We start from the raw sequence: 13,957 nt of genomic DNA, 5'->3' as shown, positions 1-13,957 counted from the left end.
TGTAGCCTGTGTGCATTAGCTGTGTCAAGATTGCCCCGAGGGTCAGGCCCGCGTCCTGTGCTTTTGCTGTCTCAGCAGCCGTGGTCAGTTCCTCCACTCCCAGTCCAAAGCCCAGTGCCAAGGTTCCCCAGCTGGGACACCGCACTCCAGGCTCCAAAATCAGTCACTGCCTCCTGGTGACTTCTCCTCCTGTCAGCTGCGTCACTGCTCTGCCTGCGTGCACTGGCTGGGCTTCCCCCGAGGTCACTTCTGGGGGCTAGGGCTGCATCCCGTGTTTGCGCCGTCTCAGGATGACGTTCTCAGCTCCCCTGCGCCCAGCCCAAAGCCCGGCGCTGAGGTTTTCTGACTAGGACGCTGGCTCCAGACTCCAAAAGCAGTCGTTGCTTCCCCGTGGTTGTTCGTTCTCAGTCTCTGTCACTCAGGTCAACTCTTTAGATCTGTGTTTGGTGGTCAGGGTTCATAGATTGTCATGTATGTGATCAATTCACTTGTTTTTCCGAGTCTTTGTTGCAAGAGGGATCTGAGGTAGCGTCTACCTAGTCAGCCATCTTGGCCCCGCCTCAATAACTGGTTTTTCTTTCTTTCTTTCTTTTTTTATATATACTGAAGCTTCTTGTGGTTATTAAGACCTCTACCATAAACAGATTTCCCTTCTGTAAAAGAATTCAGAGAGATTCTGTCTTCTGGTCTACACATGGAGAAAAAAATCTTGTCTGCTTAGCCACGCTTCTAAGCACCTTTTCACGTGAATCCATTCATACCTAACAATCAGCTTGAACCCTGGCCCCTACATCCAGTATCACATAAGCCTGTTATTGCCACCTTCAGGTTTTACTCTTCTTCCTTCTCTGTTTTGGCACATTTTTTCTCTTTTATCTTCTCTAGCCAGCTCCTTTGTTCCCCAGGCCACCAATCTTTCAATTGTAATTCCTCATCTTTAAGGACTACAGGTATATTACTCTTAATACTGTCATACTCCATGCACCTGCAAACATCCATTAATAATCAAAATATGGAATGTATGAAGTATGAATCTAGGAAAACTGGAAATTGTCAAAAATTAAATGGAACACATAAACATCAATATCTTATGCATTAGTGATCTGAAGTGGATTTGTTTTGACCATTTTTGAACACGAAATCATACGGTCTACTATGGTGGGAATGATAAATTGAAGAGGAGTGGGATTGCATTCATTGCCAAAAAGAACATTTCAAGATCTATCCCAAAGTACAATGTTGTCAGTGATAGAATAATACTCACATGCCTACCAGGCAGATGAGTTATACGACTCTTACTCAAATTTATGCACCAAACATAAGACCAAAGATGAAGAAATTGAAGATTTTTTACCAACTTCTGCAATATGAAAGTGCTCATACATGAAATCAGGATGCATTGATAATTACTGGTGATTGGAATGCGAAAGGTGGAAACAAAGAAGGATTGGTAGTTGGAAAATATGGCCTTGGTGATAGAAAGAATGCCAGAGATTGCATGATAGAGTTTTGCAAGACCAATGACTTCTTCATTGCAAATAACCTTTTTTCAACAACATAAGCAGTGTCAATATACATGGACCTCATCAAATGGAACATGTAGGTAGGAATCAAATCAACTACATCTGTGGAAAGAGACTATGGAAAAGCTCAATATCATCAGTCAGAACAAGGCCAGGGGCCAGCTGTGGAACAGACCATCAATTGCTCATATACGAGTTCAAATTGAATGAAGAATATTAGAACAAGTCCATGAGAGCCAAAGTACAACCTTGAGTATATCCCACCTGAATTTAAAGACCATCTCTAGAATAAATTTGATGTGTTGAACACTAATGACTGAAGACCAGACAAGTTGTGGAATGACATCAAGGACATCGTACATGAAGAAAGCAAGCAAGAGGTCGTTAAAAAGACAGGAAAGAAAGAAAAGACGAAAATGGAAGAGACTCTGAAACTTGCTCTTGAACATCGAGTAGTTAAAGCAAATGGAAGAAATGATGAAGTAAAAGAGCTGAACAGAAGATTTTAAAGGGCAGCTCGAGAAGACAGAGTAAAGTATTAGAATGACATGTGCAAAGACCTGGAGTTAGAAAACCACAAGGGAAGAACACACTTGGCATTTTTCAAGCTGAAAGAACTGAAGAAAAATTCAAGCCTCGAGTTGCACTATTGAAGAATTCTATGGCAAAAATATTAAATGGTGCAGGAAGCATCAAAAGAAGATGGAAAGGGAGGCAGAGCCAACATGGCTCTACAAACAGAAGCACCATGCTGTACCTCTGAGCAAAGACCTGAAAAACTAAGTAAAACAAGTACAAGCATCACTTCTGGAACCCTAAGTACCAAATGAAGGAATAAAGAACTAGATTAAGCACCCAAAGGCATAAGAAACTGACAGAGAACAGAGAACAGAGAACAAGGAGAGTTACAGAAGGGAGGTCCCATATTAGCTAACATGGCTGGATTCGCCATCTTGGGCTATAGTCACCTAAGAACTCAGACAGGGAAAACTCAGACACGGAACTCCCAACAGGAGACAGAGCACCCAGTAACCAGGGATACACGCTTTCCTACACCACACCCTTCTTCCCTGTACGAGGCCTCCGCCGCTTGCCAATGGGCCATGGTTGCTTGGCCAGAGAGATACCAGCTCACTGCTACCCAGATTCATCTTTTTGGACCTCAGCCACTAAGGAATTCAGACAGGGAGTACAGGAAGGCAACTCCACAGAGCTCCCAGCAGGAGACAGAGCCCCTGGTAACCAGGGATAAAATGCTTTCCCATCCCCATCCTTCTTACCTCTACACGGCCTCTGCTGATTGCCAACGGGCCAGGGTTGCTCAGCTAGAGAGACAATAAGTCACTGTTGCCCAGGCCCACCCCATCACCACCAGCCAGCCCCTTTACCTCCATTTTTGTCTTTTTTTTTTTTTTTGGTTCGTGTTTTTGTTTGTGTGTTTTTTTATTTTTTGGCTTTTTTTTTATTGCTTCTCTCTCTCTCCCTTTCTTCCTTTCCTTTTCCTAGCCAGCTAGCCCTGTGTGCCATCCCCTTCCCTTCTTGACAGGCTGTGATTTTTGGGATTTGTTGGCATTGTTGTTGTTTTCTTTGTTTTTTGATATTGATTTTTGGCTTTTTTTGTTGCTTCTCTCTCCCTTCCTTACTTTCCTTTCCCTTGCCCAGCTAGTCCCATGTGCCATCCCTTCTTCTTACTGACAGGCTGTGATTTTTTTGGTTTGTTTGCTTTGTTCTTTTTTTCTGTCTTTTTTCTTTCTCTCTTTTCCTTTCTCCCACCCACCCAGCCTTGTGCACTGCCCCTGCCCCTTCTGGAGCGGCCGTGAGGCACAGTTTGGAGAGTCACTTCACACAGCCAGCCTTGGTCTGCACTACTGTCATTGACTGGCTCCCTCAGCACCATTATATTTATTGTTTCTTTTTCCCTTCCTTCCTTTCCTTTCTCCCGTCCACCCAGCCCCATGCGCTGCCCCCAACTTCTTGGTGGGCTGAGCTGTACTGCTTGGCTGGAGAGTCTCTTGCACATGGCCTTCCCAGGTCTGTGCCACCCCAACAGGCCAACTCTCTCAGGCACATATTATTTATTTTTCTTTATCTTTCCCTTCTCCTTTTCCTTCTGCCTCCCCCCAGGCCCTGTGCTGCCTCTGCCCCTTTCTGATGCACCGTGCCATGCCACATGGCAAGGGAGGTATCAGCTCACCGCCACACCAGTTCTGCCCTGTCCCCAATGGTCAGCACCCCCACCACCATATTTTTTGTTTGTTTGGGGATGTTTTTTATTTTTTATTATTTATTTATTTGTTTGTTTGAGTGTTAGTTTCTTCTCTTTCTCCTCTTTCCTTTTCTTTCTTTCTCCTGCCCACCTAGCATACTGTACCACCCACACTGCTTCTTGAGAGGCCAAGCCACACTGCTCAGCTACAGAGCCACTGGCACACTGCCTCAATGGGTCAGCCCCACCTCCACCCTCTGAATCCTAGCACACCACCATTTAATTTGTTTTTTCTTTTTACTTCATCTTTTGCCTTTGTTTCTCTTTAAGACTTCTCTTCTTTCACCCACCCACTTAGCTCTGCACATTACATACTCTCTTTTCCTTCCTGCCTATCTGCAGTGTGGCATCAGAAGAAAGGGAAATAATAAAGATCAGAGCAAAAATAAACAAAATAGGAAAACAATAGAAAGAATCAACAAAACCAGAAGTTGGTTCTCTGAGAGGATCAACAAAATCAAAAAAGCCATTTGGCAAAACTGACAAAAGAAAAACAGGACAGAATGCAAATAACCCAAATAAAAAATGAAATGGGGGACATTACAACAGACCCAACTGAAATAAAAAGGATCATAACAGAGTACTATGAAAAACTACACTCCAACAAACTTGAAAACCTAAAGGAAATACATAAATTTCTAACAACACATTACTTACCCAAACAAACACAAATTGAAGTTGAAAATCTGAACAGACCCATAACAAGAGAAGAGATTGAAGAGGTAATAATAATAATAATAAACTCACAACAACAACAAAAAAGCCCTGGCTCAGATGGCCTCGCTGTAGAATTCTACCAAACATTCAGAGAAGAGCTACACCAGTGCTACTCAAAATATTTCAGAACATAGAAATGGATGAGATAATTCCGAATTCATTCTATAAAGTCAGCATAACCCTGATACCAAAACCAGGCAGACTCTACAAAAAAAAAAAAATTACAGACCAATATCTCTCATGAATATAGATGCAAAAACTCTCAAAATTTAAGGCAATAGAATTCAGCATCATATCAAAAAAAATAATACACCATGATCAAGTGGGATTCATACCAGTTATGCAAGGATGGTTCATCATTAGAAAATCAGTGAATGTAATCCACCACATGAGTAAAATAAAAGTATCATGTGATCATCTCAAAGTAGAAAAGGCATTCAACAAAGTCCAACACTCATTCCTGATAAAAACTCAATAAAATATGTATAGAAGGGAAATTCCTCAACATAATAAAGGGCATCTAGTTGCTGGGTTATACAAAATGAACAGCCAACATCATTCTTAATGGAGAGGCTGAAAACATTCCCCTTGAGAACAGGAACAAGACAAGGATGCCCTTTATCACCACTCCTATTTAACACTTTGCTGGAAGTCCTAGCTAGAGAAATAAGGCAAGAAAAAGAAATAAAGGGCATCCAAATTGGTATGTGTGATAGTTAAGACTGGGTGTCAACTTGGCTGGGCCATGATTCTCAGTGTTTTGGCAGTTGTATAATATTATGATCATGTCCCTGTTGAAATGTGATATGTGATTACCCCCATGATGGAATCTGCTGAATGATACTGGTGCGGTTGGGGCCTGTAGCAACCCACCAACCCCTCAGCCTTTATCTCTCCACCTTCCACCACCTACTTCCTTCCTGCTTGCTTTGCCATGGCTTTGCTGGTTCTGGATCCTGCAGCTGCCTCTTCTTTGTCTGACCTCTAGTTCTTGGGGCAGGAGCTAACAGCTTACCTACTAATCTTGGGTCTGCCAGCCTCTGTGGCTATGTGAATCAGGAGAAACCTCTATCCTGATCCATGGACTTGGAACGTTCCAGCTTCTATAATCATGTGAGCTATTTCATTGATATAAATCTCTCTCTCTATATACATTGTTTATATATATATATATTTATACACTTTACTGGTTTTGCTTCTCTAGAGAACCTGGCCTAAGACATTTGGTACCAAGAGTGGTTCTAGAGAAACAAAATTGTAAGGATGAGTTTTCAAAATTGGTCTTAGTCATCTAGTGCTGCTATAACAGAAATACCACATGTGGATGCCTTTAACAAAGTAGGCTAAAAGTCCAAATTCAGGGCATCAGCTACAGGGGAAGGCTTTCTCTCTCTATTGGCCTTCTCTTCTATCTTCCCTGGACTAGGAGCTTCTCCGAGCAGGGACCTTGGGTCCAAAAGATATGCTCTGCTCCTGGCACTGCTTTCTTGGTGACATGAGCTCCCGCAACTCTCTGCTTGCTTCTCTTTTATCTCTTGTAAGATAAAAGGTGGTGCAGGCCACATGCCAGGGAAGTTCCCTTTATATTGGATCAGGGATGTGACCTTAAGTTGTTACAATCCCACCCCAATCCTCTCTAACATAAAATTACAATCACAAAATGGAGGACAACCACACAATCCTGGGAATCACAGCCCAGCCAAATTCACACATACATTTTCCAGGGACATAATTCAATCCATGACAGTAAGGAAGAATGTAAAACTGTCCCTATTTGCAGGTAATATGAAACTATATATACAGAAGCCAGAAGACTCTACAAGAAAACTACTGGAACTAATAGAAAGATTCAGCAAACTAGCAGGATACAAGATAAACATAAAAAAGTCAGTTGGATTCCTATACACCAATAAAGAGAACTATGAAAAAGAAATCAGGAAAACAATACCATTTATAATAGCCTCTAAAAAAAATTAAATACTTAGGAATAAATCTAACCAGGGATGTAAAAGTAAATTACAAAACACTACTGCAAGAAACCAAAAGAGAACTATATAAATAGAAAAACATACCATGTGGATAGGTAGACTTAACATTGTGAAAATGTCAATTCTACCCAAAGGAATCTACAAATACAATGCAACATCAATCCAAATACCAACAGCATTTGTCTTGGTTATGTAGTGCTGCTATAAACTGAAAGTAGATAGCTTCAACAAACAGAAGTTTATTCTGTCACAGTCTAGTAGGCTAGAAGTCCAAATTCAAGGTGTCAGCTGCACAGAAAGGCTTTCTCTCTCTGTTGGCAGTGAGGGTAGGTCCTTGTCATCAGTCTTCTCCAGTTGCGGAGTTTCTCAGGGACCCCGGGTCCAAAGGATACGTTATTCTCCTGACTCTTGTTTCTTGGTGGTATGAGGTCCCCACGTCTCTCTGCTCACTTCTCTCTTCTATATCTCAAAAGGGATTGGCTTAAAATGCAACGTAATCTTGTCGGTTGAGTCCAGCATCATTAAAATAACTGCCTTTAATCCCACCTCATTAACATCACAGAGGTAGGATTTACAACACATGGGACAATCACATCAGATGACAAAATGGTGAACTATCACACAACACTGGGAATCATAGACTAGCCAAGTTGACACACCTTATTTTCGGGGGACACAGTTCAATTCATAAGAGCATTCTTTAAAGAGATGGAAAAACTAATCATCAATTTCTATGAAAAGGGAGAGGCCCTGGATAAGTAAAACACTATTGAAGAAGACTAAAGTAGGAGTACTCCCACTATCTGACCTCAGAACCTATATACAGCTATGGTAGTCAAAACAGTTTGGTACCAGTACAACAACAGACTCACTGACCTATGGAACAGAATTGAGAAGCCATAGGTAAATCCATCCACCTATGGTCACTGATCTTTGAGAAATGCCTGAAGTCCATCAAATGGGGAAAAGACAGTCTTAACAAATGGCTCTGGCAAAACTGGATATCCATCTGCAAAAAAATGAAACAGGACTGATACCTCACACCATACACAAAAACTAATTCAAAATGGATGAAAGACCTAAACATAAAACCAAAAACTATAAAGATCACAGAAGAACATAAAAAGGTCAACTCTAGAGGCTCTACTACATAACGTTAACAGGATACAAACCATAACTAACACTACACAAACACCAGAAGATAAGCTAGATAACTGGGATCTTCTAAAAATTAAACACTTATGCTCATCAAAAGACTTTACCAAAAGAGTAAAAAGAGAACCTACAGACTGGGAAAATTTTTTGGCTATGAAAAATCCAACAAAGGTCTAATCTTTAGAATCTACAAGAAAATCCAACACACTACAACAAAAAGGCAAATAATCCAATTAAAAAATGGCCAAAGGGTATGAACAGAAACTTCTCCAAAGACAACATTCAAGCGGCTAACAGATACATGAGGAAATATTCACCATCACTAGCCGTTAGATAAATGCAAACCGCAATGAGATACCATCTCGCTCCAACACTACTGGCACGAATCAAAAAATACAAAAAATAACAAATGTTGGAGAGACTGCAGGAAGATTGGAACTGTTATTCACTGCTGGTGGGAATGCAAAATGGTACAAGCTTTTTGGAAAATGATATGGTGCTTCCTATAAAAAGCTAGAAATAGAAAAACCATATGACCCAGCAATCCCACTCCTTGGAATATATACTGAGAAATTAGAGCCATCACATGAATAGACATGCACACCCATGTTCATTGCAGCATTGTTCACAATAGCAAAAAGATGTAAACAACCTAGGTGCCCATCAACAGATGAATGGATAAACAAACTATGTTGCACACACACAATGAAATACTATGCAACAGTAAAAAACAATGATGAATGTGCGAAGCATCTCACAACACGAATGAACCTGGAGGGCATTACACTGAGTGAAATAAGCGAATCACAAATGGACAAATACAGTATGAGACCACTATTGTAAAAACTTATAAAAACGTTTACACACAGAAATAAACAATCTTTGATGGTTACTAGGGAGGGGAGTGAAGCTCTTGTGGCACAGTGCTTAAGAGCTCAGCTGCTAAACAGAAGGTCAGCAGTTTGAATTCACCAGCCATTCCTTGGAAACAATTTTTGATGGTTGTGAGGAAGGGGGTTAGTGGGAGGGAAAAACACTTAACAGACCATAGATAAGTGGTCATTTTTGTGAATGGTAAGACAGTACACAGTACTGGGGAAGCCAGCACAACTTGACCAAGGCAAGGCTATGGAAGCTCCATAGACACAACCAAACTCTTGAGGGACCACATTATTGGGCTGAGGGTTGTGGGGGCTATGATCTCGGGGAATATCTAGTCAATTGGCATAACATAGTTTATAAAGAAAATGTTCTACATTCTACTTTGGTGAATAGCGTCTGGGGTCTTAAAAACTTTGAGTGGCCATCTAAGGTACTCCACTGGTCTCACCCCATCTGGAGCAGGGGAGAATGAAGAAAACCGTAGACACAAGGGAAAGATTAGTCCAAAGGACTAATGGACCACAACCTCCAACAGACTAAGTCCAGTACAACTATGCAGTGCCCCGCTATCACCACCGATTGCTCTGATAGGGATCACAATAGAGGACCCCAGATGGAGCTGGAGAAAATGTAGAACAAATTTATAACTCACAAAAGACCAGACTTAATGGTCTGACAGAGTGGAGAAAACCTGAGAATATGGCCCCTGGACACACTTATAGCTCAGTAATGAAGACACTTCTGAAATTCACCCTCCAGCCAAAGATTAGACAGACCTCTAAATCAAAATGAGACTAAATGAGCACACCAACCCAGGGGCAAGCATGAGAAGGCAGGAGGGGATAAGAAAGCTGGTAATGGGGAACCCAAGTTTGAGAAGGGGAGTGTTGGCATGTCTTGGAGTCGGCCCAATGTCACAACACAATATGCGTTTTAATTGTTTAATGAGAAACTAGTTTGCTCTGTAAACCTTCAACTAAAGGACAATTAAAAAAAAAAATGATGGAAGAAATACACGGAGTCACCACTGTACCAAAAAGAATTGGTTGACGTTCAGCCATTTCAGGAGGTAGCATACGCTCAAGAACCAATGGTACTGAAGGAAGAAGTCCAAGCTTCAATGAAGACATTGGTGAGAAACAAGACTCCAGGAATTGATGGAATACCAATTGAGATGTTTCAACAAACCAATGCAGGGCTGGAAGTGCCCACTCATTTGTGCCAAGAAATTTGGAAGACAGCTACATGGCCAACCGGCTAGAATAAATGCATATTTATGCCTGATCCAACTGAATGTGAAATTATCAAACCATATAATTAATATCACATGCAAGTAAAATTTTGCTGAAGATCATTCAAAAGCAGTTGCAGCAGTACATCAACAGGGAACTGCCAGAAATTCAAGCTAGATTCAGAGGAGGATGTGGAATAAGGGATATCATTGGTGATGTCAGATGAATCCTGGTTGAAAGCAGAAAATACCAGAAAGATGTTCACCTGTGTTTTATTGACTATGTTATTACATTCGACTGTGTGGATCATAACAAGTTATGGAAAGCATTGCTAAGAATGAAATTATAGAGCACTTAATTGTGCTCATGAAGAAACTACGTAGATCAAGAGGCAGCCCTCCAAACACTACAAGGGAATACCGCATGATTTAAAGTCAGGAAAGGTGTGTTTCAGAGTTGTATCCTCTCACCGTATTTATTCTATCTGTATGCTGAGCAAATAATCAGAGAAACTGGACTACATGAAGAAGAATGTAGCATCAGGATTGGAGGAAGACTCATCAACAACCTGAGATATGGAGACGACACAACCTTGCTTGCTGAAAGTGAAAAGAACTTGAAGCACTTACTGATAAGCATCAAAGACCACAGCCTTCAGTATGGATTACACCTCAACATAAAGAAAACAAAAATCCTGACAACTAGGCCAATAAGTAACATCATGATAAACGGAGAAAAGATTGAAGTTGTCAAGGATTTCATTTTACTTGAATCCACAATCAACACACATGGGTGCAGTGGTTAAGAAATCAAACGATCCGTTGCATTGGGCAAATTGGCTGCAAAAGACCTCTTTAAAGTGTTGAAAAGCAAAGATGTCCCTTTGAGGACTAACATTCACTTGACTCAAGCTGTGGTGTTTTCAATCCCGTCATATGCATGAGAAAACTGGACAATGAATAAGAAAGACTGAAGAATTGATGCCTTTGAACTGCTGTGTTGGCGAAGAATATTGAATATGCTATGGACTGCCAAAAGAACGAACAAATCTATCTTTGAAGGTGTACAGCCAGAATGCTCCTTAGAAGCAAGGGGATGATGAGTTTTTGTCTCACATACTTTGGACATGTTGTCGGGAGGGAACAGTACCGGGAGAAGGGCATCATGCTTGATAAAGTACAGGGTCAGCAAAAAGAGGAAGATCCTCAATGAGATGGATTGACACAGTGGCTGCAACAATGGGCTCAAGCATAAAAAAGGTCATGAGCATGGTGCAACACTGTGCAGTGTTTTGTTCTGTGGTACATAGGGTTGCTATGAGTAGGAACCAAATTGACGGCACCTAACAACAACAACAACAACAGAAGTAGTGTCCCTGATCTTCCCTGTACTCAGCCTTTTCAATGATTGTATAAGATTCTAAATCATTTTATTAAATTCCTCTTTCTTGAATTACCTGGAGAGGTTTCTGTTTTCCTGAAATACACAATATACAGAGAAAATATAAGAGTTAAAAAGCATTACAAGCTGAAATCATGTAGTTTGGAGGCAAATAGCCCTTTTGTGCCTCAATCATGTTAGTCTTTAGAGCATTCTCAAAATATAACATGGTCATTTATTTAAGAATAGAAGTGGGCCATATAGTTATAAATATTTCTACTTAAATAAAAATCACCAGAGGTTTGATGTGGGTGGCTTGATACTTTTAACATTCAAAACTTGTCTTTTCAGATGACCCCACTCCCCTAAAACATCAGTAAAAAACAGAAATTTTACTATGGATAGAAAGCAAGTTTCACAACGGCCATATGCAGAAATGAGAGATTACTAAACTTGAAGTTTCATGTATAGTCATGTTCAGATGAGTTGCTGATAGATGGATTTTTTTTTTTTTTTTTTTTGATTCCTGTAACCCCTGGGTTGATGGAAAGATATTCAAATGGACCGGCTTTAGAGTGCCAAAAATTTCCATGTATTCCTTTGGGATTTTTTAAAATTCAAACCAGTTAAATGAAGTTCTTAATGCTTGGAAAAAATTTCCAAATATTATGACCTCACCCTTCATCAATACTCTAATTGTCCTTTGCTTTGCCCAATTCTTCTAGCCAGTGCCAATAATAAAAGCCCTGTCTGCCATCCAGCTATGCTGATCACCTTTCTCTCAAACGGTCATTTCCTATTCATTTGCTGCTTTGTGCTAATTTTCTGTGCTAGACAGCATAGTTGCAAACACAGAATACACTGGCTTTGGTTCAGATCTTAATATCTTGGTAGGGGAGGAGGGAAGCTGCTCACCTTTTTCTCAGGTCAATGGGTTGCTGCTGCCTTTTATGATGTTGGGCAGGCTGAGTTACTCAATAACTACTGAGCATTTCAATTGCACTCCCAAGGCACGTAGGCAATTTTGGAGTTTTAGAAACTTGTTTCCCCACAAATATATTTGTCACTGAATTAAAACTCAATAAGCCAAATTTCATGTTTGTAACATCTAGGGATGGGTAAACCTGGCTTTGTGTTAAGTTCACTGAATATCTCAAAACTATTTTTCAAATGTCCTGAGTTTGGCCAAAACCAAATATACTTAGCCAAACATTTAATTTAATAATAAAAGAAGTCCATCTTTATTTTAATGGAAATTTAATCCATATGTTTGATCCATTTTTTGCACTCAATCCATCAAAATATTTTGTAAGAGTTATCTGAAGTCCAAGAGGTCTTCTATGCCATTTTTTAAAATAAGCCTACTTAAGCCCTTCTCCCCCCACATTTCTTCTTCCCTCCTAACTGGGAAGTTCTGTTTTTTTCAATCCCTGTCTGACTCAAACCTTTTCCACACTCTTTCTCTGACTCTTATTCCATACCAAATCTACTCTGGTGTGATCGTTAATTGAAGTGGCTTATAAAGACATTATCCATTTTGCTTTCCTGTGCTGCCTGAAGAAGAAAAGAAGTAAATGGAGGGAAAGAATAAAGAAAAGAGATCTTTGCTTTTCCTTTTAGGAGGAGCATAGTGACTAACACTTAAGCTATGATAACTTATCAGGCCACAGGGCTGAATGAAAGCCATATTCCCACATTTATGTTGATGTAATCCATGTTGAAAGGGAATAAGAGAGATGCTTAAAAACCAAAAAACCAAACCTGTTACCATCAAGTTGATTCTGACTCATAGCAACTCTATAGGACAGAATAGAACTGCCCCATAGAATTTCCAAGAACACCTGGTGGATTCCAACTGCCAACCATTTGGTTAGCAGCTGTAGCTCTTAACGATTACACCACCAGGTTGAAAGGGGATAAGAGAGATGATTAAAAGTTCCCCCTAAATATTATCTGAGGGAGCACTGATGGTTTGATTTAGTTTCTGGCGAATGCACCTCATGGATAGCCGACACTATCAGTGAAGGCTTATGTGTTGTTATAATGCCGAACAGGTTTCAGCAGAGCCTCCAGACTAAGATGGACTGGGAAGAAAGGCCTGGTGGTATACTTCTGAAAATCGGCCAAGGAAAATCCTTTGGATTAAAATGGTCCAATCCATAACTGATCATGGGGATGGTGCAGACTGGGCAGCATTTTGTTCCATTGTACATGGGGTCACTATGAGTCAGAGGCCGACTCCACAGTAGCTAACAACAAACCAATGCGATCTATAACGGTAACTCCCACAGACAGTCACTGGGAAAAAAGAAGATCAATCATTTGAAAACAACCAGCTAATTTTTACTCAAAGTTTAAGGTAAATTTGAACAAGAAGACATTTAGTTGGCTGATTTCGAAAGAGACTGTAGGTTCAATGCATTTACTTGTGCAGACTAACTATACTTCACTGTACAACTGGCAGTACAGTTATAGCTGAAGAGAGGGAGGATGGGCCAGCAAATGGAGGGCCAGAGAAGGAGGTTGGTAGCCTTGGCTGCTCTCTTCCGTGAGGTAATCACGGCTGTCTCTGTGCCTGCCGCCAGTGCCCAAAGAGATCCAGATGTAATTGATCTCATTCTAGATCAGCACAGAATTGGCTTGGACAGCTTGTTCTCTCCCGGCGATTAGGACACAGCACATTTCTCTTCCCCTCCCCCTCAGCCCTGTCTTAGTTCCTTGTCTGAAGGTTCTTTGCCTTTGGATTAATCTAGGGTTAATCTAAGTTTACTTGCTACAAGCAGAGAGCTGGTGAGATAGACACGATCTTCAAAT

This window comes from Loxodonta africana, chromosome 2, assembly GCF_030014295.1.
Source record: "Loxodonta africana isolate mLoxAfr1 chromosome 2, mLoxAfr1.hap2, whole genome shotgun sequence".
Taxonomy (NCBI): Eukaryota; Metazoa; Chordata; class Mammalia; order Proboscidea; family Elephantidae; genus Loxodonta; species Loxodonta africana.
Note: the sequence above shows the minus strand (reverse complement) of the source record.